The sequence below is a fragment of the Bombina bombina genome, chromosome 1 (genome assembly GCF_027579735.1).
Source record: "Bombina bombina isolate aBomBom1 chromosome 1, aBomBom1.pri, whole genome shotgun sequence".
Classification (NCBI taxonomy): Eukaryota; Metazoa; Chordata; class Amphibia; order Anura; family Bombinatoridae; genus Bombina; species Bombina bombina.
The window spans coordinates 954207250-954233748 of record NC_069499.1 but is presented as its reverse complement, the minus strand read 5'-3'; positions in this window follow the sequence as shown (position 1 = coordinate 954233748).

The window sequence follows — 26499 nt, the reverse complement described above, 5'->3', positions numbered from 1 at the left end:
TTCATGGCTGTTGGGGCTCTCCATTTTGAAACCCTCCAGTTTCAGGTGATTAACTCTCCGCATGTTCCGGTTGTTCTGGGTTATCCCTGGCTACAAAAGCTCAATCCCAGTTTCGACTGGCGTAGGTCCGAAATTTTGTCGTGGTCTCCGCAATGTATATCCACTTGTCTTCAGAAACCAGTCAAACTCCTATTCACTTCTTCTGTATCTCAATTGCCTGAGGAGTACCAAGAGTTCCAAGATGTTTTTGACAAGATGCGTGCCGGTAAGTTGCCTCCTCACCGGTCTTACGATTGTGCCATAGACCTGCAACCCGGAGCCATTCCTCCTCGGGCCGGGTTTACCCTCTCTCAATTGCAGAGAATTGTGATATGGAGGAGTATGTTGCCGATGCTCTGTCACGGGGGATCATCTGCAAATCCTGCTCTCCTGCAGGGGCTGGCTTCTTTTTTGTGAAAAAAAAAGGGTGGCGAGTTAAGACCACGAATCGATTATAGGGGTCTTAATCGTCTTACCATTAACAATGCTTACCCTATTCCACTCATTACAGAACTCTTTGACCGCCTCAAGGGAGCTACGGTCTTTTCTAAACTTGATTTGAGAGGAGCATACAATCTTATTAGGATTAAGGAGGGCCACGAATGGAAACAGCATTTAAAACCAGGAGCGGGCATTATGAGTATCTTGTAATGCCCTTTGGCCTATGTAATGCTCCAGCTGTTATTCAGGAATTTATTAATGATGTTCTATGAGATATGTTGCAACAGTGTGTTGTGGTGTACTTAGATGATATCCTCATACACTCACCCACTCTTGAGGCTCATCGTTCTGATGTTACACGGGTACTTCAGAGACTACGTGAGAACGGATTGTTTTGTAAACTTGAGAAATGTGAGTTCCATCAGACAGAAGTAACCTTTCTAGGTTATGTAATCTCCGTTGCAGGGTTCTCCATGGATCCTGACAAGTTGTCTGCAGTCCTGCAGTGGCCTCGCCCAGTTGGTCTTCGCTCTATTCAACGTTTTTTGGACTTTGCCAATTACTATAGAAAGTTTATTAAAAACTTTTCTTCCTTGGTCAAACCTATCACTGACATGACCCGTAAGGAGAATGATCCACTCCATTGGTCACCATCTGCCAATAAGGCTTTTGAGAGTCTTAAGACTGCCTTTGCTGCCGCTCCAGTTCTGGCTCATCCTAACCCTGTCCTACCTTTTGTTCTTGAGGTCGATGCATCTGAGACTGGAGTAGGTGCCCTCTTGTCTCAACGTCTTACGTCTGATGGTTCCTTGCATCTGTGCGGTTTCTTCTCTAAGAAATTGTCTCCGGTGGAGTGCAATTATGAAATTGGCGACAGGGAATTACTGGCCATAATTTTGGCACTCAAGTAATGGAGGCACCTTTTCGAGGGTACTAGTGTACCAGTGCTCATTCTTATTGACCAAAGAAATTAGACTTATCTATCCGAAGCAAAACGTTTTTGGCGCCCCGACAGGCCAGATGGGCGCTATTTTTGTCTCGGTTTAATTATGTGGTCTCCTACCTGCCTGGTAGTAAGAATGTTAGGGCTGATGCCCTCTCTCGTCAATTTTCGCCTCTGTCCAAGGAGGAGTCTGTACCTATTCCAGTTATACCTCCTGACCATATTTTGGCCACCATACGTACTAATTTGACTTCTCCCTTAGGGGAGGAGATCCTGGCTGCACAAACCAATGCACCTCCTGAGAAACCTAGTGGTAAATGCTTTGTACCTGAGAATCTTCGAACTAAACGTTTGCACACTTACCACTATCCTAAAGCCGCAGGTCACCCGGGCAAGAACCAAATGATTTGGTCTGTCACTCGACAATTCTGGTGGCCAGGTCTTCATTCTGATGTTGCTGAGTATGTTGCCTCCTGCTCAGTCTGTGCACAGAATAAGACTCCTCGTCATCTACCTGTGGGTCATCTTCAACCTATTGATAATGGTGAGCGTCCTTGGACACATCTTTCCATGGACTTCATTGTCGAGCTCCCTGTTTCCAATTGCAATACTGTTATCCTAATGGTGGTTGACTGTTTTTCTAAAATGTCACATTGCACTCCCTTGAAGAAGTTGCCTACCGCTCAGGAGCTTGCTTCAATTTTTGCCCGTGAGGTCTTCAGTTTACATGGGTTACCTAAGGAGATAGTTTCGGACCAGGGTAGCCAGTTTGTCTCCAGATTTTGGCATTCCTTTTGTGCTCAAATGGGGATCCAGCTTTCCTTCTCCTCGGCATATCACCTTCAATCCAATGGGGCTGTGGAACGGTCTAATCAAGCTCTGGAACAGTTACTCCATTGCTATGTCTCAGATCACCACAATAATTGGTCTGAACTGTTACCTTGGGCAGAGTTTGCTTGTAATAGTGCTATTAATGCTTCCTCCCAGTTATCCCCGTTAATGTCGAATTATGGGTTTCAACCATCCTTGTTGCCCAATTCATTCATGTCTCAGGGTATTCCGGCTTTGGAGGAGCCTCTCCAGCAACTCCGTTCCATGTGGGGGCAGATTCAGGATTGCCTTCATCGTTCTATGCAGCGCCAAAAGTTCCAGGCTTATCGTAGGCGTCTGCCCGCGCCTTCCTACCAGGTTGGTGAGAGGGTTTGGCTGTCCTCCCGCAACTTGAACCTTTGTGTGCCTTCCAATAAGCTGGCTCCCAGTTATGTTGGTCCTTTTCGGATACTCTGAGGGGTCAATCCTGTGGCCTACGCTCTTGACCTTCCTCCTGCAATGCGCATATCCAATGTTTTTCACGTCTCCCTCTTGTAACCATTGGTTTGTAATCGGTTTACCACTGTGTTGCCTCGTCCCCATCCTATGCTGCTCATTTCCTGCACGCCCTCTTATGGCCAGACTGTTGTACATCATCCATGTGAGACAGGTTGCAGTCTCAGAATTGTGATGTCATCACTTATTATTTAAAGGGCCTCTGTTCAGTATGCTTTGCCCTTGCGTTGTCTCAGACCTGTTTGTGAGTTCCTGTGTATTACCTGGCTAGTCTGGCGTCTCTTCTGGTTCCTGATCCCTGGCTTGTTCCTGACTGCTGTTCTCCTTGTTCCTGATTCCGGCTCGTCTGACTAATCGCACTGGCTCCTGACTTGGTTCGTCTGACTACCAGCTCTGGTTTTGACTCCTGGCTTGTTATTTGACTTGTGGAATTTTTATTATTTTTGTTATTAATAAAGGTGTGATTATTTTTGCACTTCTTGTCTCAGTCTGATTCCTGGCACCCTGACATATATATGTGGGAAGAAGGGGGTTTTGGGGAATTAAAAACTTCTTGTATATTATTGAAGTTAAATGTTTTGGAGTAAGGGTCATACTACATAATTGCTCGAAGGGGTTTAGATCCCTACCCAGGTCTGCTTTATGCTTATGTGTGTACACGAAATGCGTTAGTTGCTTGTATCTTAGCCAAGATAAGAACAGTACTGTGCATTTTTCATGAAGTTGTGCGTGTGGGACAAATTTACCATTGTCTATGATGTAGAATAGTGATACCTCTCTAAGAGAGTAATAGTTCCCTGTGCGAGTTCCCAGAGAGTGATATGGTAGGTCTGGATTTTCTATAATTGGCAAAAGTGGAGAGGTTTTTGTGGAGATGTGTGTGCTTGTGGCTGTTGTTTTGGACTTCTGATATTAGCTGATAGTCAGAGATCAGTTTGGGTCATTTCTGTGGTAATATCCATGCAAGTGTGGCTGCTTTCTTTATACCTAAGATGTAGCTGTCTAAGCAGACCCACTCTTTACACTCTGAGTTATGGGACCATTCCACTAACCATTGTAGTAGAATGGCACGGCGGTAGGAGGCTAAGTCAGGGACACCCAGACCAACTCTTTCCTGCGACAGGTACATTGTGCTTTTTTTAATCCTAGGTCTGGTACCCATCCATACAAATGTCTCCAGGATTTTTTGTAGTTGTGATACTTTTTTATTTTTAAAATCTGTTATATTTGTAAAGGAATTTAGTGAACCAAAACCTAATATTCTTTTTTTTTTTTTTTGATCCTCACATAATGTTTGTACATCATGTATTTCATGAGTTGGTGGTACTGGCATTATTGTGTTACTTAAAACATACTAGTAGCCACAGTGCTAACGGTTTTGTGTTTTTATAAACTAATTACACAAAAAAATGTTAGTGCCTTGTACTGATTGAATATTGCATATATTTGTATCTGCCAAGAAAATATTCAACATTATACCTATGTACTAACAATAATATGAACTGTGCAAAATCCTAAACTGTTTTCTCTCTTTAAACTGGGCATAGGATATTATAATGATTTACACAAGACTCTTACGGCGAGATTACGAGTTTTGTCGGTAATGGTGTGCGTGTCTAACGCACAGTATTCCCTCACCACTCACTTAAGACAACACTGGTATTAGAGAAAAATTTAGCTCCACATCTCACCTCAATACCAGCGTTGCTTATGGTAGCGGTGAGCAGGTAAAACGTGCTTGTGCACGATTTCCCCATAGGAAACAATGGAGCAGATTCAGATGAAAAAAAACCTAACACCTGCAAAAAAGCAGCGTTCAGCTCCTTACGTAGCCCCATTGATTCCTATGGGGAAATAAAATTTATGTCTACACCTAACACCCTAACATGAACCCTGAGTCTAAACACCCCTAATCTTACACTTATTAACCCCTAATCTGCCGCCCCCGACATCGCCGACACCTGCATTATATTTTTAACCCCTAATCTGCTGCTCCGGACACCGCCGCCACCTACATTATCCCTATGAACCCCTAATCTGCTGCCCCCAACATCGCCGACACCTACATACTATTTATTAACCCCTAATCTGCCCCCCCAATGTCGCAGACACCTACCTACATTTATTAACTCCTAATCTGCCGCCCCCATCGTCGCCGCTACTATATTAAGTGTATTAACCCCTAAATCTAAGTCTAAACATACGTCTAATACCCCCCTAACTTAAATATAATTTAAATAAAACAAAATAAAATTACTACAATTAAATAAATTAATCCTATTTAAAACTAAATACTTACCTATAAAATAAATCATAAGATAGCTACAATATAACAAATAGTTACATGTGTATCTATCTTAGGGTTTATTTTTATTTTACAGGCAACTTTGTATTTATTTTAACTAGGTAGAATAGTTATTAAATAGTTATTAACTATTTAATAACTACCTAGTTAAAATAAGTACAAATTTACCTGTAAAATAAATCCTAACCTAAATTACAATTACACCTAACACTACACTATCATTAAATTAATTACCTAAACTAACTACAATTAATTACAATTAAATTAAATAAACTAAAGTACAAAAAACCCCACTAAATTACAGAAAATAAAAAAATAATTACAAGAATTTTAAACTAATTACACCTAAGCTAATCCCCCTAATAAAATAAAAAAGCCCCCAAAATAATAAAATTCCCTACCTTATACTAAATTACAAATAGCCCTTAAAAGGGCTTTTTGCGGGGCATTGCCCCAAAGTAATCAGCTCTTTTACCTGTAAAAAAAAAATACAATACCCCCCAACATTAAAACCCACCACCCACACTCCCAACCCCACTTTAAAACCCACCCACCTTAATAAAACCTAACACTAACCCCTTGAAGATCACCCTACCTTGAGCCGTCTTCACCCAGCCGGGCACAAGTGGTCCTCCAGAGGGGCAGAAGTCTTCATCCTATCTGGGCAGAAGAGGACCTCCAGACGGGCAGAAGGCTTCATCCAGGCGGCATCTTCTATCTTCATCCATCCGGAGCGGAGCGGGTCCATCTTGAAGCCAGCCGACGCGGAGCATCCTCTTCCAACAACTCCCGACGAATGAAGGTTCCTTTAAATGACATCATCTAAGATGGCGTCCCTTGAATTCCGATTCGCTTATAGGATTCTATCAGCCAATCGGAATTAAGGTAGAAAAAATCCTATTGGCTGATGCAATCAGCCAATAGAATTGAGCTTGCATTCTATTGGCTGTTTGGAACAGTCAATAGAATGCAAGCTCAATCCTATTGGCTGACTGGATCAGCCAATAGGATTGAACTTCAATCCTTTTGGCTGATCCAATCAGCCAATAGGATTTTTCCTACCTTAATTCTGATTGGCTGATAGAATCCTATCAGCCAATCGGAAATCAAAGGAACGGGGGGTATTGTATTTTTTTTTACAGGTAAAAGAGCTGATTACTTTGGGGCAATGCCCCGCAAAAAGCCCTTTTAAGGGCTATTTGTAATTTAGTGTAGGGTAGGGATTTTTATTATTTTGGGGGGATTAGATTAGGTGTAATTAGCTTAAAATTCTTGTAATTATTTTTTATTTTCTGTAATTTAGTGGGGGGGGGGGGTTGTACTTTAGTTTATTTAATTTAATTGTATTTAATTGTAGTTAGTTTAGGTAATTAATTTAATGATAGTGTAGTGTTAGGTGTAATTGTAATTTAGGTTAGGATTTATTTTACAGGTATATTTGTACTTATTTTATCTAGGAAGTTATTAAATAGTTAATAACTATTTAATAACTATTGTACCTAGTTAAAATAAATACAAAGTTGCCTGTAAAATAAATATAAACCCTAAGATAGCTAGAATGTAACAATTAGTTATATTGTAGCTAGCTTAGGGTTTATTTTACAGGTATTTAGTTTTAAATAGGATTAATTTATTTATTTGTAGTAATTTTATCTCGTTTTATTTAAATTATATTTAAGTTAGGGGGGTGTTAGACTTAGGTTTAGACTTAGGTTTAGGGGTTAATAAATTTAATATAGTTGCGGCGACGTTGGGGGCGGCAGATTAGGGTTAATAAATGTAGGTAGGTGTCGGCGATGTTAGGGACGGCAGATTAGGGGTTAATAAAATTTAACTAATGTTTGCGAGGCGGGAGTGCGGCGGTTTAGGGGTTAATATATTTATTACAGTGGCAGCGATGTCCGGTCAGCAGATTAGGGGTTAAAATCTTTATTTAAGTGTTTCCGATATGGGGGGGGGGGCTTGGTTTAGGGATTAATAGGTAGTTTATGGGTGTTAGTTTACTTTTTATCACTTTAGTCAGTAGTTAAGAGTTTTATGGGCTAACTCCGTAACATAAAACTCTTAACTACTGACTTTTAAATGTGGTAGGAGTCTTGACAGGAAAGGGTCTACCGCTCACTTCTTCCAAGACTCGTAATACCGGCGTTAGGAAAATCCCATTGAAAAGATAGGATACGCAATTTATGTAAGGGGATTTGCGGTAAGCTCGAGTCACGGAATACAAGTGAGCGGTACACCTGTACCTGCCAGACTTGTAATACCAGCGGGCGTTAAAAAGCAGCGTTGGGAGCTCTCAACGCTGCTTTTTAAGGCTAACGCAAGACTCGTAATCTAGCAGTTAGTTACTTTGGCTGTTGCAGCACCATTTGTCTCTAAGTGGCTAAACTACGTAATACTGTAACATAAAGATAAGACTTCTCAACCAAGAAAAAGGTGCTCTGTACATCCTGGCCCAAGTGCCCATGCAGATATTATTTTGCATCTGCCATATCTGTATTGATGTCTGTTTCAGGACTGAATCTACTTTTCTGAACTTGTGTATCTCCTTGGGATCACCAAGTCAAGGTGAAAATAAGGACAATATTTTTAGTCAAGATAGATGTACATGTTCAGAAGAGCCGTAGCCTTGTAACGGGATAACTTTATTTAACTAAGCATCAACTCCGAAAATGACAGGAAGGTGAGGATGGTTTTAAAAACTTTAAGAATTCCCATTTGACTACTTATTGGTCATTAGCTACTCATATATTATTTATATTTATATTCCCAGGGTACATAAGAACAGGTGATATGGTAATTAATTAGACCTCATCTACATAGCCAGGAAATAAGGCTTAAAGGGACATGAAACCCCCAAAAATTATTTAATGATTCAGATAGAGAATACAATTTTAAACAACTTTCTAATTTACTTCTATTATCTAATTTGTTTTATTCTCTTGGTATAATTTGTTGAAGGAGCAGCAATGCACTACTGTTTTTTTACTGAACACATGGGTCAGCCAATGAAAATCAGTATTTATATGCAGCGACCAATCAGCAGCTAGAACCAAGGTTCTTTGATGCTCATGAGCTTGCCTATATAAACCATTCAGAAAAGGATAACAAGAGAAGGAAGCAAATTAAATAATAGAAGTAAATTAGAAAGTTGTTTAAAATTGTATTCTCTATCTAAATCATGAAAGAAAATTTTTGGGTTTCATGTCCCTTTAAAGGTACACTGAACCAAATTTTTTTTTCTTTTATGATTCAGATAGAGCATGACATTTTAAGCAACTTTCTAATTTACTCCTATTATCAATTTTTCTTATTTCTCTTGCTATCTTTATTTTAAAAGCAGGAATGTAAATCTTAGCAGCCAGTCCATTTTAGGTTCAGCACCATGGATAGCGCTTGCTTATTGGAGGCTTACATTTACCCACCAATAAGCAAGCATAACCCAAGTTCTCAACCAAAAATAGGCTGGCTCCTATACATCACATTCCTGCTTTTTTAAATAAAGATAGCAAGAGTACGAAGAAAAAATGATAATAGGAGTAAATTAGAAAGATGCTTAAAATTGCATGCTTTATCTGAATCATGAAAGAAACATTTTGGGTTTAGTGTCCCTTTAAAGGAACACTAAACACAATTATTTTCTTTCACGATTCAGATAGAGCGTGCAATTTTAAGCAACTTTCTAATTTATTCCTATTATCAATTTTTCTTCATACTCTTACTATGTTTATTTGAAAAGCAAGAATGTAAGCTTAGTAGCTGGCCCATTTTTGGTTCAGTACCTAGGTTGCGCTTGCTGATCGGTGGCTATTTACAGGCTCCATAGCTTAGATTCCTGCTTTTTCAAATAAAGTTGCTTAAAATTGCATGTTCTATCTGAATCATGAAAGAAAAAAAAATTGGGTTTAGTATTGCTTTAATAAGGTAAGACATCTAGACAAGGTTACCATTTACACAATGTTTTGCTAAAAATTACTATGTATATTCCTCCATGCACATATGTAATGCACATGTGTAATTCATATCGGCCCAGGAAAATATGGTCAAGGTAACAACCCTACATCCAGGAGGCTTTATTTAAATATCCCCAAAGAGGAGTGATCCCTAGATGAAAGTCTCAAAAATCGCTTTGCTGATGTCCTTTTTAAGCCTTATGCTCCCTAATTACAGGTATGAGGCCCAAGAACCTTGAGCATCATGAATATTCCTTTAATGAATAGATTCTGTTGGCATTCAATTCAGGGGGACAGTGATTGTCAGAATTGTGCCTCAAAGACTAATTTAAGAGGTTGCTTATATTAAAGGGATACTAAAGTCAAAATTAAACGTTCATCATACAGATAGAGCACACACTTGAAAAAATCTTTCAAATTTAAGTTGATTATCAAAATGTGCACAACCTTTTTATATACACACTTTCTGAGGCACCAACTCCTACTGGGCATGTGCAAGATTCACAGTATATTTATATGGAAATTTTCGATCTGTATTATTGAGGAAAATAATTTCACTGAATATTCGTTCCCTGCACTATTCTGCTTTTATTTAGTTTAAAACTAAACCAAAATTGAATTTTCGTTTAACATTTACATACATTTTCCTTAAAACAAATGTAAATGTTTCAAAGCTACAGGTGAAAAGTTTACTTGTTACTACATACCTTAATGCGCTCTGGAGAGTGCGATAACCTTATCCTCTTCTTGCCAGAGCCCTGGACATGCTAACAGGAGGCTTAGCACGCTCAGAAAGCAGGACCTGCACTAAGGTTAGTTAAGGTCCTGGGTGTCGAGCGCGCTAAGCCTCCTGTTAGCCCGGCCCATTACCTGGCAAGAAGAGGATCAGGTTAGCGAACTCTCCAGAGCATGTTAAGGTAAGTATTAAAGGGACAGTCAACACCAGAATTTTTGTTGTTTAAAAAGATAGATAATCCCTTTATTAACCATTCCCCAGTCTTGCATAACCAACACAGTTATAATAATACACGTTTTAACTCCGTAATTACCTTTTATCTAAGCCTCTGCAGACTGCCCCCTTATTTCAGTTCTTTTGACAGACTTGCATTAAACCAATCAGTGCTCACTCCTCAGTAAATTCACGTGCTTGAGCTCAATGTTATCAATGTGAAACACATGAACTAATGCCCCCTATTGGTGAAAAAACTGTCAAAATTCTTTCAGATTAGAGGCGGCCTTCAAGGTCTAAGAAATTAGGAATTAGCATTAGAACAAAGCAAAATATGTGATAAAAGTAAATTGGAAAGTTGTTTTAAATGACATTCCCTATTTCAATCATGAAAGGTTTTTTTTTTACTTGACTGTCCCTTTAAGCCTTAAAAATCAATTTAAAGGAAATAAATAAATACTGATAAATTTCGTCCGTCGTTTTTAATTTTGTTAGTGCATAAATTATTGTAAGAAAAGTAAGGCATGAGGTTGATCAATATCTTTAAGAAAAAAGGAACAAATTATTTATCTACAAAAATCCATATTTTTTCTGTTAATAATCATTAAAAAAAGTTTTTCTAAAGGTTTAGCTATCAAAGCTGGTTTTGGCTTTAGTTCTTAAAGGCACATTGTACACTAGATTTTTCTTTGCATAAATGTTTTGTAGATGATCCATTTATATAGCCCATCTGGTAGTGTTTTTATAAAAATGTTTAGTTTTGCTTATTTTTTAAGAACATTGTGTTGATTTTCAGACTCATAACCAAGCCCCACAGTGTCAGATGTATATGCGCATTTACAGACTCCTGCAGGCTCCTGTTTATGTTATCTGTGTTTTCATATGCAGGGGAAGGGGGTAGTTTTTGCTTTTCTTGTTTATCCAGCCCCTTTCAGTGGGTGTCCCAGTCACCCTCATCAACAGTGCTAAACTGGGAGTTTCGATGTAAGTTTTGTAAAAGGTTTTATACTGGATTTTTAGATCAGTATCTGTGCATCTTATTCTTTATAGTAGTGTCTATTACATGAAGTTATATGAAAATTGGTGTATACTGTCCCTTTAATATATATTTCTGTACTTTAAAAGTAAACATAATTGTCTGACAAATTACTGTTCTGAGACTGATGGTGTCTATAAGATCATCAGCATTTTAATCTAAGGTAGTAAAACCTTCCTTTTCCTGAGAAACTGTAAATAAACTGTATATTCCACAAACGTATGCAAATAAACTAACTTCAAGAGGAAACAATATTGAGAAATACTGGAAATTATTTCAAAAGGCTGCTTAACAGTCTATTTGTTTTTGTTTGTTTTCTTTTCTATAGCTTCCATGTGTATTTGAAAAGAAATTAACCCCATTGCTGCCAAAGAGGGCTAAAATGAATGCAACAATTGCTGTCCAACTACCAAAGGGTTAATAGCTATTTTTCCACTATTAAGAAAAAGTGTGCATCAGGCACATTCCTGAACTTTATTCACAAAGCCACGGAGCCACACTCTTGGCTATTCAGTAGAGCGAACCTTGATGTTTAATGAAGAGCTGTGGCAGGCTGTGAATACAATCCATTGATGGCTGAAGCCTTTACATGCTTGACTTTCCCCAGTGTGGAACCTTAGCAGTTCCCCCCTAAAACCACTTTATAACATTGTTAACTAGGGCTAAATCTTCCTGCATTTCCTCTTTTCATTTGACACCTACTCAGCAGCTGGGCTTGCAAACAGCTACCTTGATCCGGCACGTCGCACTGTCAAAATATGACATTACAGGCAGATGGTTTAAATACAAACGACACAGCTGACCACATATTAACACTCTCGAATACCATCACTCCAGACGTATATAGGCTGTGTCAGACTTCCAGTTTTCCCCTTCTAGTTCAGGGTGGTGGAAGGCAAATATGACAGTCTAAGCACATGCTGAAGATGTTAACAGAACAAACACAAGGAAAATGTCCTTTGCTGACCACATATTAACACTCTGAAATGTTTTTACCTAACGCCGGGATACCGTCAAGCAGCCAACTTTTTAAAGTGTTATTGTATTTCACAGGGTAAGATGGAATGCTTCATGGCTGAGGTATGCTTTGCTGAAGCTATAAAGCATTCAACACATAGAATTTTTTGGCGTCTATGTTTGAGCCAAAACGTTTGTACAACTTAAAACAGATTTCTAAAGGAAAAAAAGCTAAGCCTGCATCATTGTGGAAAGATGGTGTGTGTTTTTACAATTTCATATTAGAATAAAGAAAAACTATTATAAGACAAAATAGCTATCCCATGAACACAACAGACAGCGATGCTGATATCATTGTCAGTTCTAGGGGGAAGCTGTGAATGACATTCTTTACTGTAGCATCCCCAAACATTAAACATATCACCTGCAACATAACGCCTTTTCTTACATGCCAAGCGCTCTATGAAAAGCAAGGAGGGGGGTAAAGGAGGAACATATCTGTCTATTTATCTATCTATCTATCATCTATCTATCTATCTATCTATCTATCATCTATCTACAGTATATCTATCTATCTATCTATCTATCTATCTATCTATATATATATATATATATATATATATATATATATATATGAACAGATGGCAGCACTCACTGGTCCTTTTACATGTGTACTTTTATTTGTGACGTTTCGGGGACCGTATCCCCTTCCTCAGACAGAGAATACAAGTGAAATACATTCCTTTATACAAACAAACAACCAATGAAACACAAATCCCACCCCCTGAGTGTGTATGTTGTTTAGAGAGGTTGCTATGACAACCTTTTGGCGTTTTTTTTTCACTCAGGGGGTGGGATTTGTGTTTCATTGGTTGTTTGTTTGTATAAAGGAATGCATTTCACTTGTATTCTCTGTCTGAGGAAGGGGATACGGTCCCCGAAACTTCATAAATAAAAGTACACATGTAAAAGGACCAGTGAGTGCTGCCATTTGTTCATTGATATTCAATTTTTGCATGCACCCTGGCAAGTTGACCTAAGAAGTGCGAGTGCTCTCCAGTTGTCTATTTATATATATATATATATATATATATATATTTACTATATATATATATATATATATATATATATATGTGTGTAGGCATGCGTATGTCTGTGTATGTATATATATATATATATATATATATATATATGATTAAGGGCAGTAAAGAACCAACTGCTTAGATATACATAAGTGGGGCCATCAGTAGATGTATTACTTACACTATTAGAATTCTGCCTTACCAATAATTATTTTAAATTTGAAAAACATATCTATCTCCAACTAACGGGAACGGCAATGAGGCCCAACGTGGCCCCATCTTATGCCTACCTTTTTATGGCAGAATTTGAAAGCAGGGACACTCTTCCAAGACACTAGGATCACCCTATTCAGATGGTATATAGATGATCTTATACTTATCTGGAGAGGCACTGAACAAGATCTGCTACAGTGGTACCAAGAAATGAATACAGCTTGTCCAGCTTTAAAATTCAAAATCAGTTATAGTAAGGATACTATAGACTTCCTAGATCTTCGCCTCTACAAAAAGGAGGGTAGAATCCATTCAAATTTTCAGAAAGGCTACTGATCGCAACTCAATTCTTCATTACACCAGCTGTCATCCACCAGCCCTCAAAAGGTCTTTACCAATCTCACAGCTTAAATGAGTTGTTAGAAAAAATACAGAGCACGTCAACACCATAAAACAGCTGAATGAGATGCAGGACAGATTTGAAGAGTGAGGGTTTCCCTCCAGGGAATAACAAAGGATAAAGGAAGAACAGTTACAACAGCAAACAAAGGATCAGAGAGAACTAACAGAGCCACGGATGACATTTGTTACAACATATACCCATGATAAACAAGGGATGTCCAGAAACATTCAGAAGAATTTGCTGATCATAACTTCAGACATCCATCTACCACTACAAAACATGTCTGCTCCCAGGGTAGGGTTCAAAAGGGCCAGGTCCCTTAGGGACAGTCTGGTCCACCTGGATCCAGTCCACTGTTACCAAAAAACAATATGGTTACAAGGAAAACCTGGATGTTATAGATGCATAGGGTGCACAACTTGCAATGGACTGACCACAGGTTCTTACTTTACCCATCCACATAAGAAAAAGAAATACTATCAAAGATATAGACTCACGTGCACTACCACACATGTAGTCTATTTGCTTCATTGCAATCAGGGCCTGTTTTATGTCGGGAAGACCACAGATGACCTCCGTACAAGAATGGCCACTTATAGGTCCTCGATTAGGACGGCCATAGACAGAAGCCATGCAGACCAACCGGTGGCCCGGCATTTTTTGGACCAGGGACATTCAGTTAAGCACCTGCAATATACTTTGATTGACCATGTCCCACCACTCACAAGAGGAGGAGACAAGGGAAAAATTCTCCTACAATGAAAGGCAAGTTGGACTTATGAATTGGGCACCTTAGTCCCTAAAGGACTCAATACCCAGCTGGACTGGCACTGTTTTTTGTGATGTTTTTTTTGTGATGGTTTATCATTATTTTTTATTATTTATGCTTTTTCATATTTTTTTCCATTTTTTTCCATTTTGTACCATGTTCCTGTGAGTAACCATCTCCTTTAAGTCTTATTGGATCAAGTAGTACAATTTCCTCCATTAGATCTGCCCCCAATATATGAGTGGATATATTTGTCTATTCTATTATGGTTCTTTTCCCTTTTTTCTATTTCCTTTTTCCTTTTCTTTTCTTCTTTTCTTTCTTCTTGTCTTTACTTTTTTTCCCCATTGGTGCTTCTGTTTAAGTAAACGTACTACACTAAGATGGAGCTCTATACATCATTTAGTTGCTAATATCTAGTTAATATGTAATGTTACCTAAATATGTAGGTTTCGTAGCTAGAGTTATTGCATGCTTTAATGTATTAGCCTTCCTATTTAGTCTCTCTATTTTCTATTCAGCCCCCTTATCTTTCTTACTTTACTTTCTTCCTTTTTGTGAAGGACCTTGCTGTTAGTACACCAGATATGCCCTATTACGTTGTGCTCCTCATTTAATTTTTTAATACACAAGGTTGCTCTAATACACTAAGTTGCTTTCACTATAACTTAAGTAGCAAGATGTTGTTATATAATATCGGTTTTTGTTCACATTTATTAGACTATTGGAGCTATATTATTTTGTATCGAAACATCTCCATAGCAACCTGTTTTGTTTTGTTTACATAGACTGTCACGTGGGGTGGTGATCTGATGCGCTGCCGATGCCGGGTTTCCCGTTGACGCTCTCCCAGGGGTACCGGCGGCGTACGGACACCTTCCCTCATAAATAGTAGTATTAGTTAAGTGTACTGGATACATTTGTTTTATTCACTTGTCTGATGATGGGGTCACCCCCCAAAAATGTTTACACGGATTAAAACACCTTTTTCAACACGGCGAGTGCTCTCTTTGGGCTCATTTACATATATATATGTGTGTTTGTGTGGGCATGCGTATGTATGTGTGTGTATATATATATATATATATATATATATATACATACAGTGTATATATATATATATATATATATATATATATATATACACACACACACATACACACACAGTATTTATATATGTAACCACTGATAATGAGCATGCTGCACTTTATAATTATACAGAGGGAAATATTTATCAAGCTCCTAAAGACCGCTGCTCCATAACTTGTCCGGCTGCTCTGAGGCGGAGGACATAATTCAACCCAATCAAATACAATTAGGTTAATTGAAACCCCTGCTAGCGGCCGATTGGTGCAATGATAAATGCTGACAGCGTATACTGTCGGCATTTATCGATGTGCGGCGGACATGATACACTACTTTGTTTGTTTGGGGTAGGGTTGCCTCCCTGCCGGTATTTTTAAGGTTTATGACAATGTAGAAAATAAAGAATAAATATTGAAAGACAGCCAGTGGTTGGCTGGGTAACAGGTACACAGGTACAGCAAATTTAATCTGAGGGCATGGCAGGGCAATATTCAAGAAATTTATTTGGAGAGGGGCCCAGGGAGGAAAGTTGATCTATGAGCTAGGACACTCCCTTTTTTTCTCTCCACAATATAGATAGCAGTTCTTATCTAAGGTACCTGCCTAAGGCCTGGAAACCAGAATAGGATCATTCAATGCTTTTTAAGAAGCATTTCTACTTCCTAACCCAAATTCTGCTTCTCTACAATTGCAATACAATGTATTCTATTCTCATCTCATCATTTCTGTCCTCACCTTGTTATGCCAATGGGATTGTAATATTTATCTTTTTCTTGCCTGTGAATTGCTCATTTCATAATTCTGTATATAGGAGAGTATATTTTTGTCTTGATTTTTTTTTCATAAAGGAAAGGGAAAATCTACTCCAGAATTTTTATTGTTTAAAAAGATAAAAAAAAACCTTTATTACCCATTCCCCAATTTTGCATAACCAACACGGTTATATTAATATAATTTTTAACCCTTGTATCTAAGCCTCTGCAGACTGCCCCCTTATTTCAGTTGTTTTGACAGACTTACATTTTAGCCAATGAGTGCCCTCTCAAAAGCAGGGCCAGCTCAAGATATTGTGCTGCCTGGTTTAAAGAATGAAATAACATCACTGATTAGAATATCAAGCCTTGCCACTGGCCTTACTAAGCCTGCCAGCATACTTGCATGCAACTAATTGAATGAACTTACCTAGATTTAGCTTTCAGCTAAGAATACCAAGAGAACAAAGCAAATGTGATGATAAAAGTAAATTGGAAAGTTGTTTAAAATGACATGCCATATCTAAATCATGAACATTTAAGGGGATAGTCTAGTCAAAATTAAACTTTCATGATTCAGATATAGCAGGCAAATTTAAACAAATTTCTAATTTATTCTTATTAATTTTCTTTGTTTTCTTATTATTATTTATTATTATTATCGGTTATTTGTAGAGCGCCAACAGATTCTGCAGCGCTATTAACAAAGGCGGAGTACAAAAAAACTGTTATAGGGATCAAATGGGTAGAGGGCCCTGCCAAGAGTTGTACTGTTGTAGTCAGCTCTTGAGAAGGTGATCAACAAACAGCTGGACTCTTAAGCTTACATGCTATGGGAGTTCAGGGGATAGCAATAGAGGAGAGGAACTGGTATAATGAAAGGTTAGCGTAGGTTGTATGCATCCTTGAACAGTAGAGTCTTTAGGGAGCACTTGAAGCTTTTAAAACTAGAAGAGAGTCTTGTGGAGCGAGGCAGAGAGTTCCACAATATGGGAGCCAGTCTGGAGAAGTCCTGTAAACGGCAGTGTGATGAGGTGACAAGAGAGGAGGAGAGTAGGAGGTCTTGAGCAGAGCGAAGGGGACGGGAGGGAGAATATCTGGAGACAAGGTCTGAGATATAGAGGGGAGCAGTGCAGTTGAGGGCTTTGTATGTCAGAGTGAGAATTTTGTGTTTGATCCTAGAGGCAAGAGGAAGCCAGTGAAGAGATTGGCTGAGAGGTGCAGCAGATGAAGAGTGACTTGTAAGGAAGATGAGTCTGACAGAGGCATTCATTAAGGATTGTAAAGGAGCTAGGCTGCAGGTGGGGAGACCAGAGAGGACAGAGTTGCAGTAATCGAGGTGGGAGAGGATGAGAGAGTGGATTAAAATCTTAGTTGTGTCTTGTGTAAGGAAGTGTCTAATTTTAGAGATGTTTTTAAGGTGGAAGCGGCAGGCTTTAGCCAAAGACTGAATGTGAGGAGTGAAAGAAAGATCTGAGTCAAATGTGACCCCAAGACATTGGGCATGCAGGGTAGGGGTAATGATGGAGTTGTCAACAGTTATAGAGAGATTGGGGGTGGAGATTTTTGAAGAAGGGGGAAAATACGGAGCTCAGTTTTGGAGAGATTTAGCTTGAGGTAGTGAGAGGACATCCAGTTGGAGATGTGAGAAAGACAGTTACTGACACGGGTTAGTAAGGAAGGAGTAAGGTCTGGTGCAGAGAAGTAGATTTGGGTGTCATCGGCATACAAATGATATTGTAAACCATGGGACTTTATTAGGGAACCTAGTAATGATGTGTAGATTGAGAAGAGAAGGGGACCGAGGACAGAGCATTGCGGTACTCCAACAGAAAGTGGTGACAGGGCAGAGGAGACCCCAGAGAAGGCTACACTAAAGGTACGGTTTGACAGGTAGGAAGAGAGCCACGAGAGGGCTGTGTCACAAATACCGAAGGATTGGAGGGTTTGGAGCATGAGAGGGTGGTCAACAGTGTCAAAGGCTGCGGACAGGTCAAGTAGAATAAGCAGAGAGAAGTGGCCTTTTGATTTTGCTGTAAGTAGGTCGTTGGTAACCTTAACAATTGCTGTTTCTGTGGAGTGATGGGGACGAAATCCAGATTGCAATGGGTCAAGGAGGGAGTTTATTGTAAGGAAATGGGATAGGCATGCAAAAGCTAGTTTTTCGAGAAGCTTTGATGCAAGAGGGAGGAGGGAAATAGGGCGGTAGTTGGATGGGGAGGTAGGATCAAGGGAAGGTTTTTTGAGGATAGGTGTGACCAGTGCATGTTTCAGTGATGAGGGAAATATACCAGTGCTGAAGGAGAGGTTGAAAGTGTGTGTGAGTATAGGGGTAAGGGAGGAGAGTAGCTGTGAGGGGATAGGGTCAAGGGGACAGGTAGTGAGGTGAGAGCGCAGTATAAGTGCCGAAACTTCTTCCTCAGTAACAGGGGAGAATGAGCTAGGTTTAAGGTTATGTGGATTATGGTTGATTGAGAGCATTTGAGAAGGTGAGAGAATGGAATTATGTTGAGAGCTGATTTCATTTCTGATGGAGTTGATTTTGTTATTGAAGTGGTTGGCAAAGTCTTGAGCTGACAGAGAAGTTGTATTAGGAGGTGGGTGAGGGTGGAGAAGAGTATTGAAAGTGGAGAACAAATGTTTTGGGTTTGAAGAAAGACTAGAGATAAGAGTAGAGAAGTAGTGTTGCTTATGGAAATTAAGGGCAGATTAGTAGGAGTTCAAGATAAATTTGTAATGTTGAAAATCAGCTGAACTCCTAGATTTTCTCCAGTGCCGCTCAGCAGTACGGGAACATCTGCATAGATATTGTGTCAGAGGAGTATGCCAGGGCTGAGGATGAGTGTTTGATTTCCGAGCTATGGTAAGGGGGGCGAGATTGTCAAGGACGGATGTAAGGGTGGAATTATAGTGGCAGATAGATTGGTCAGGGCATGAAAAGGAGGAGAAGGATGAGAGGAGAGGTTTGAGGGAATTAGAAAGATGTTGTTGATCTAATGACGTAATGCTTCTGTGAAGTTTGGTGTGAGGAGCAGAAGGAGGGAGAGTTGTAGGGAGGGATGATATGTTGCAAGTAAGGAGATGGTGGTCAGAAAGAGGAAAGGGGGAGTTTGTGAAATTTGAGAGGGTGCATCGATAGCTAAAGATCAGGTCAAGGGAGTGACCATCTTTGTGAGTGGGAGAATCAGTCCATTGTGACAAACCAAAAGAGGAAGTGAGTTGCAGAAGTTGTTTTGCAGAGGAGGCAGTGGGATTGTCAAGAGGGATGTTGAAGTCACCAAGAATGAGGGAAGGGGTGTCTAAGGAAAGGAAATAAGGTAGCCATGCAGCCAAGTGATCTAGAAATTGAGTTGAGGAGCCAGGAGGATGGTATATGACTGCGACACGCATAGAAAGAGGAGAGAATAAGCGAATCATGTGGGTTTCGAATGAGGAAAATGTGAGGGAAGAGATGGGATGTATTTGTTGAAAGGTGCAACGAGTGGAAAGTAAAATACCTACACCACCTCCTTGTCTATTACCAGACCTAGGAGTGTGGCTGAAGTGGAGACCCCCATGTGACAGAGCAGCAGTGGATGCTGTGTCTACGGGAGAGAGCCAGATTTCCGTTAGGGCCAGAAGGTTGAGGGAGCGGGAGATAAAGAGGTCATGTATAGAAGTGAGTTTGTTGCAAACAGAGCGAGAGTTCCAAAGTGCACAAGTGAAAGGGGAAGTGGCTTTTGATGCAAGAGGAATGTGAGTAAGGTTGTCAGAGTTTTGTTTTTTGAGTCTGTGGGATGGTATACATGGATGTGCATGGCTAGGCAGTTGTTGGGGACCAGGATTAGGGGAGATGTCACCAGCAGTTAGTAGAAGCAAGAGGGAGAGTGACATAAGATGAGATACAGATTTGCAGTAGTGAGACTGCTTTTGAGACAAGGTGCAGGGGGGAGAGAGAGTGTTTAGGAATAGCTAAAGTTCATGAGTACAAAAGTAATGTGAGTTTAAGAGAGATGGGCTAATGAACAGTGCAGGTGGAGAGGGAGAAGGAGTAATTGAATAAAGTTGTTTGTTATAGAGACAAAAGGCAGCAAAAAGGAATAAGAAGATATTAGGCATTTTTACAAAAGAGGGAACCAGTTAAACACATAAGACACAGTATTACAGTAGCAATTGCATTTAAAAACAGTAAGGTATATCAAACATAATATTACAAGTACCTGCCTTTTCTTGCCCCTTGCCCAATCCTTGTTCAGTTCTTGTATAATTCTATTGCTAGTGAATCACTTATAAAATGTTCACTTTGAAAATGTGAACATATGTTATAGCAATGCACATCACTGTGCAATGCACATCTCAGACTAGTGTGAAATATATGCAGGGAGGCCTGAGTCCACTAAATTTAGTTGATTGCTAATCAAAGACAATTGGAAAAGACAATTGGAAAGTTAGATTCTGGTCTGGTCAGGGTGAGATGTTAAGTAAACAGACAGGGGGAGGTTAATACTATGGAATAAGACAGCTATACATTTTAGAATAATAGCAAGTATTGATAAGGATTGAACATCACATGGCAATTAAATGAACATTGTATATAAGACATTGGATAACAGTACAACAGATGTAGGACTAAATTAACAAACTAAATCATTTGCTCTATGTAAGTATTCATGTACCAGAAGAGAGTTACAGGAGAGTAAAAAACACCAGAGAGCAGTGAATAGTTGCAGATTGACAGGGTCTCTATTTCTATTTCTTGGTATCTTTATTTGAATGTAAGCATAGAAGCCGGCCCATTTTTGGTTGGTGGAAGCACTTCTAAATGTAGCCACCAATCAGCAAGCGCTACCCAGGTTCAGAACTAAAAATGGGCCGGCTCCTAAGCTTACATTCAAATAAAGATACCAAAAAAAAAACACGAAAAATTGATAATAGGAGAAAATTAGAAAGTTGCTTAAAATTTCATGCTCTATCTGAATCATACAAGTTTAATTTTGACTTGACTATTACTTTAATTCTGACTAAACTGTGCCTTTAAATGTGTTTATTTACCATCCTAGAGAAAAAATCTGGGGCGCGATCCGATATACAGCGTAGTTTTCGGCGCAAGCGAGGGAACCCGCGCCGCCCGTAATTTCACCTCGCACATCGGGGTATTACATATACTGTGCCGTTAGATGCTAAACTGGCGTAAGTAGGACAAACTGGCGATCTTCCGAAAAGTGCGCAAATACACATTTTCTCTTGTAAGGTGTATCCAGTCCACGGATCATCCATTACTTGTGGGATATTCTCATTCCCAACAGGAAGTTGCAAGAGGACACCCACAGCAGAGCTGTTATATAGCTCCTCCCCTAACTGCCATACCCAGTCATTCTCTTGCAACTCTCAACACGCATGGAGGTAGTAAGAGAGAAGTGGTGAAATATAGTTAGTTTTTTATCTTCAATCAAAAGTTTGTTATTTTAAATGGTACCGGAGTTGTACTATTTTATCCCAGGCAGTAAATAGAAGAAGAATCTGCCTGAGTTTTCTATGATCTTAGCAGGTTGTAACTAAGATCCATTGCTGTTCTCACATATGTCTGAGGAGAGAGGTAACTTCAGCGGGAGAATGGCGTGCAGGTTACTCTGCTATGAGGTATGTGCAGTTACAATTTCTAGAAATGGAAAATGCTAGAAAATGCTGCTGATACCGGATTAATGTAAGTTAAGCCTGAATACAGTGATTTAATAGTGACTGGTATCATGCTTACTCTCAGGGGTAATACCCTTATAAAATTGCAATATAAAACGTTTGCTGGCATGTTTAATCATTTTATATATATGCTTTGGTGATAAAACTTTATTGGGACCTAGTTTTTTCCACATGGCTGGCTTAAATTTTGCCTAGAAACAGTTTCCTGAGGCTTTCCACTGTTGTAGTATAAAAGTTACCGTTGGTGCAGTTAAAATTACAAACTGTGACATCCAGCTTCCCTCAAGAGTCCCCTGTATGCTATAGAACATCTCTAAAGGGCTCAAAGGCTTTCCAAAGTCGTTTATTGGGGAAGGTAGGGCCACAGCAGGCTGTGGCAGTTTGTTGTGTCTGTTAAAAAACGTCTATATCGGGTTTTTTTTTGTTTGTTTTATCCGTTTTTTGAATTAAGGGGTTAATCATCCATTTGCAAGTGGGTGCAATGCTCTGTTAACTTATTACATACACTGTAAAAAATTCGTTTGATTTACTGCCTTTTTTCACTGTTTTTCAAATTTTGACAAAATTTGTTTCTCTTAAAGGCACAGTACCGTTTTTTATATTTGCTTGTTAACTTGATTTAAAGTGTTTTCCAAGCTTGCTAGTCTCATTGCTAGTCTGTACAAACATGTCTGACATAGCGGAAACTCCTTGTTCATTATGTTTAAAAGCCATGGTGGAACCCCCTCTTAGAATGTGTACCAAATGTACTGATTTCACTTTAAGCAATAAAGATCATATTCTGTCTTTAAAAAAATTTATCACCAGAGGAATCTGACGAGGGGGAAGTTATGCCGACTAACTCTCCCCACGTGTCAGATCCTTTGACTCCCACTCAAGGGACTCACGCTCAAATGGCGCCAAGTACATCTAGGGCGCCCATAGAGATTACTTTACAAGACATGGCGGCAGTCATGGATAATACACTGTCAGCGGTATTAGCCAGACTACCTGAATTTAGAGGTAAGCGAGATAGCTCTGGGGTTAGACGAAATGCAGAGCATACTGACGCTTTAAGAACCATGTCTGATACTGCCTCACAATATGCAGAAGCTGAGGAAGGAGAGCTTCAGTCTGTGGGTGATGTTTCTGACTCAGGAAAGATGATACAACCAAGCCAGAGAAATTGTGTAGACTGGATAAATACTATGCAGTGCCGGTGTGTACTGATGTTTTTCCAATACCTAAAAGGTTTACAGAAATTATTAATAAGGAATGGGATAGACCAGGTGTGACGTTCTCTTCCCCTCCTATTTTTAGAAAAATGTTTCCAATAGACGCCACCACACGGGACTTATGACAGACAGTTCCTAAGGTGGAGGGAGCAGTTTCTACTTTAGCAAAGCGTACTACTATCCCTGTCGAGGACAGTTGTGCTTTTTTAGATCCAATGGATAAAAAATTAGAAGGTTACCTTAAGAAAATGTTTATTCAATAACGTTTTATCCTACAGCCCCTTGCATGCATTGCTCCTGTCACTGCTGCTGCGGCGTTCTGGTTTGAGTCTCTGGAAGAGGCTTTACAGGTAGCGACTCCATTGGATGACATACTTGGCAAGCTTAGAACACTTAAGCTAGCCAATTCCTTTGTTTTCTGATGCCATTGTTCATTTGACTAAACTAACGGCTAAGAATTCTGGTTTTGCTATACAGGCGCGCAGGGCGCTATGGCTTAAATCATGGTCAGCTGACGTGACTTCAAAATCTAAGCTGCTTAACATTCCCTTCAAGGGGCAGACCCTATTCGGGCCTGGTTTGAAGGAGATTATTGCTGATATCACTGGAGGAAAAGGTCATGCCCTTCCTCAGGACAGGTCCAAATCAAGGGCCAAACAGTCTAATTTTCGTGCCTTTCGAAACTTCAAGGCAAGTGCGGCATCAACTTCCTCTAATGCAAACAAGAGGGAACTTTTGCTCAGTCCAAGACGGTCTGGAGACCAAACCAGACCTGGGACAAAGGTAAGCAGGCCAAAAAGCCTGCTGCTGCCTCTAAGATCTAGTAGGGGGCAGACTTTCGCTCTTCGCCCAGGTGTGGGCAAGAGATGTCCAGGATCCCTGGGTGTTGGAAATTATATCCCAGTGATATCTTCTAGACTTCAAAGCTTCCCCCCCAAAAGGGAGATTTCACCTTTCACAATTATCTGCAAACCAGATAAAGAGAGAGGCATTCTTACACTGTGTACGAGACCTCCTAGTTATGGGAGTGATCCATCCAGTTCCAAAGGAGGAACAGGGACAGGGTTTTTACTCAAATCTGTTTGTGATTCCCAAAAAAGAGGGAACCTTCAGACCAATTTTGGATCTAAATATCTTAAACAAATTCCTCAGAGTTCCATCATTCAAGATGGAAACTATTCGTACCATCCTACCTATGATCCAGGAGGGTCAATATATGACTACAGTGGATTTAAAGGATGCTTATCTTCACATTCCGATAACAAAGATCATCATCAGTTTCTCAGGTTTGCCTTTCTAGACAGGCATTACCAGTTTGTAGCTCTTCCCTTTGGATTAGCTACAGCCCCAAGAATCTTTACGAAGGTTCTAGGGTCGCTTCTGGCGGTCCTAAGGCCGCGGGGCATAGCAGTGGCCCCTTATTTAGACGACATCCTGATACAGGCGTCAAACTTCCAAATTGCCAAGTCTCATACGGACGTAGTACTGGCATTTCTGAGATCGCATGGGTGGAAAGTGAACGAGGAAAAGAGTTCTCTATCCCCACTCACAAGAGTTTCCTTCCTAGGGACTCTGATAGATTCTGTAGAAATGAAAATTTACCTGACGAAGTCCAGGTTATCAAAGCTTCTAAATTCCTGCCGTGTTCTTCATTCCATTCCGCGCCCTTCGGTGGCTCAGTGCATGGAAGTAATCAGCTTAATGGTAGCGGCAATGGACATAGTGCGGTTTGCACGCCTACATCTCAGACCGCTGCAACTATGCATGCTCAGTCAGTGGAACGGGGATTACACAGATTTGTCCCCTCTACTAAATCTGGATCAAGAGACCAGGGATTCTCTTCTCTGGTGGCTATCTCGGGTCCATCTGTCCAAAGGTATGACCTTTCGCAGGCCAGATTGGACAATTGTAACAACAGATGCCAGCCTTCTAGGTTGGGGTGCAGTCTGGAACTCCCTGAAGGCTCAGGGATCATGGACTCAGGAGGAGACACTCCTTCCAATAAATATTCTGGAAGAGCGATATTCAATGCTCTTCAGGCTTGGCCTCAGTTAGCAACTCTGAGGTACATCAGATTTCAGTCGGACAACATCACGACTGTGGCATACATCAACCATCAAGGGGGAACAAGAAGTTCCCTAGCGATGTTAGAAGTCTCAAAGATAATTCGCTGGGCAGAGACTCACTCTTGCCACCTATCAGCTATCCATATCCCAGGTGTAGAGAACTGGGAGGCGGATTTTTTAAGTCGTCAGACTTTTCATCCGGGAGAGTGGGAACTCCATCCGGAGGTGTTTGCACAATTGATTCATTGTTGGGGCAAACCAGAACTGGATCTCATGGCGTCTCGCTAGAGCGCCAAGCTTCCTTGTTACGGATCCAGGTCCAGGGATCCCAAGGCGACGCTAATAGATGCTCTAACAGCGCCCTGGTCTTTCAACCTGGCTTATGTGTTTCCACCGTTTTCTCTGCTCCCTCGACTGATTGCCAAGGTCAAGCTGGAGAGAGCATCGGAGATTTTGATAGTGCCTGCGTGGCCACGCAGGACCTGGTATGCAAATCTGGTGGACATGTCATCCTTTCCACCATGGACTCTGCCTCTGAGACAGGACCTTCTACTTTAGGGTCCTTTCAACCATCCAAATCTAATTTCTCTGAGACTGACTGCCTGGAGATTGAACGCTTGATTTTATCAAAGCGTGGCTTCTCCGAGTCAGTCATTGATACCTTAATACAGGCACGAAAGCCTGTCACCAGGAAAATTTACCATAAAATATGGCGTACATATCTTTATTGGTGTCAATCCAAGGGTTAGGATTCCCAGGATATTATCTTTTCTCCAAGATGGTTTGGAAAAAGGATTGTCAGCTAGTTCCTTAAAAGGACAGATTTCTGCTCTGTCTATTCTTTTGCACAAGCGTCTGGCAGATGTTCCAGACGTTCAGGCATTTTGTCAAGCTTTGGTTAGAATCAAGCCTGTGTTTAAACCTGTTGCTCCCCCATGGAGCTTAAATTTGGTTCTTAAGGTTCTTCAAGGAGTTCCGTTTGAACCTCTTCATTCCATAGATATCAAACTTTTATCTTGGAAAGTTCTGTTTTTGGTAGCTATTTCCTCGGCTCGTAGAGTCTCCGAGTTATCTGCTTTACAATGTGATTCGCCTTATCTGATCTTCCATACGAATAAGGTAGTCCTGCGTACCAAACCTGGGTTTTTACCTAAGGTGGTATCTAACAAGAATATCAATCAAGAGATTGTTGTTCCATCCTTGTGTCCTAATCCTTCTTCAAAGAAGGAACGTCTATTACACAATCTGGACGTGGTTTGTGCTTTAAAGTTTTACTTACAAGCTACTAA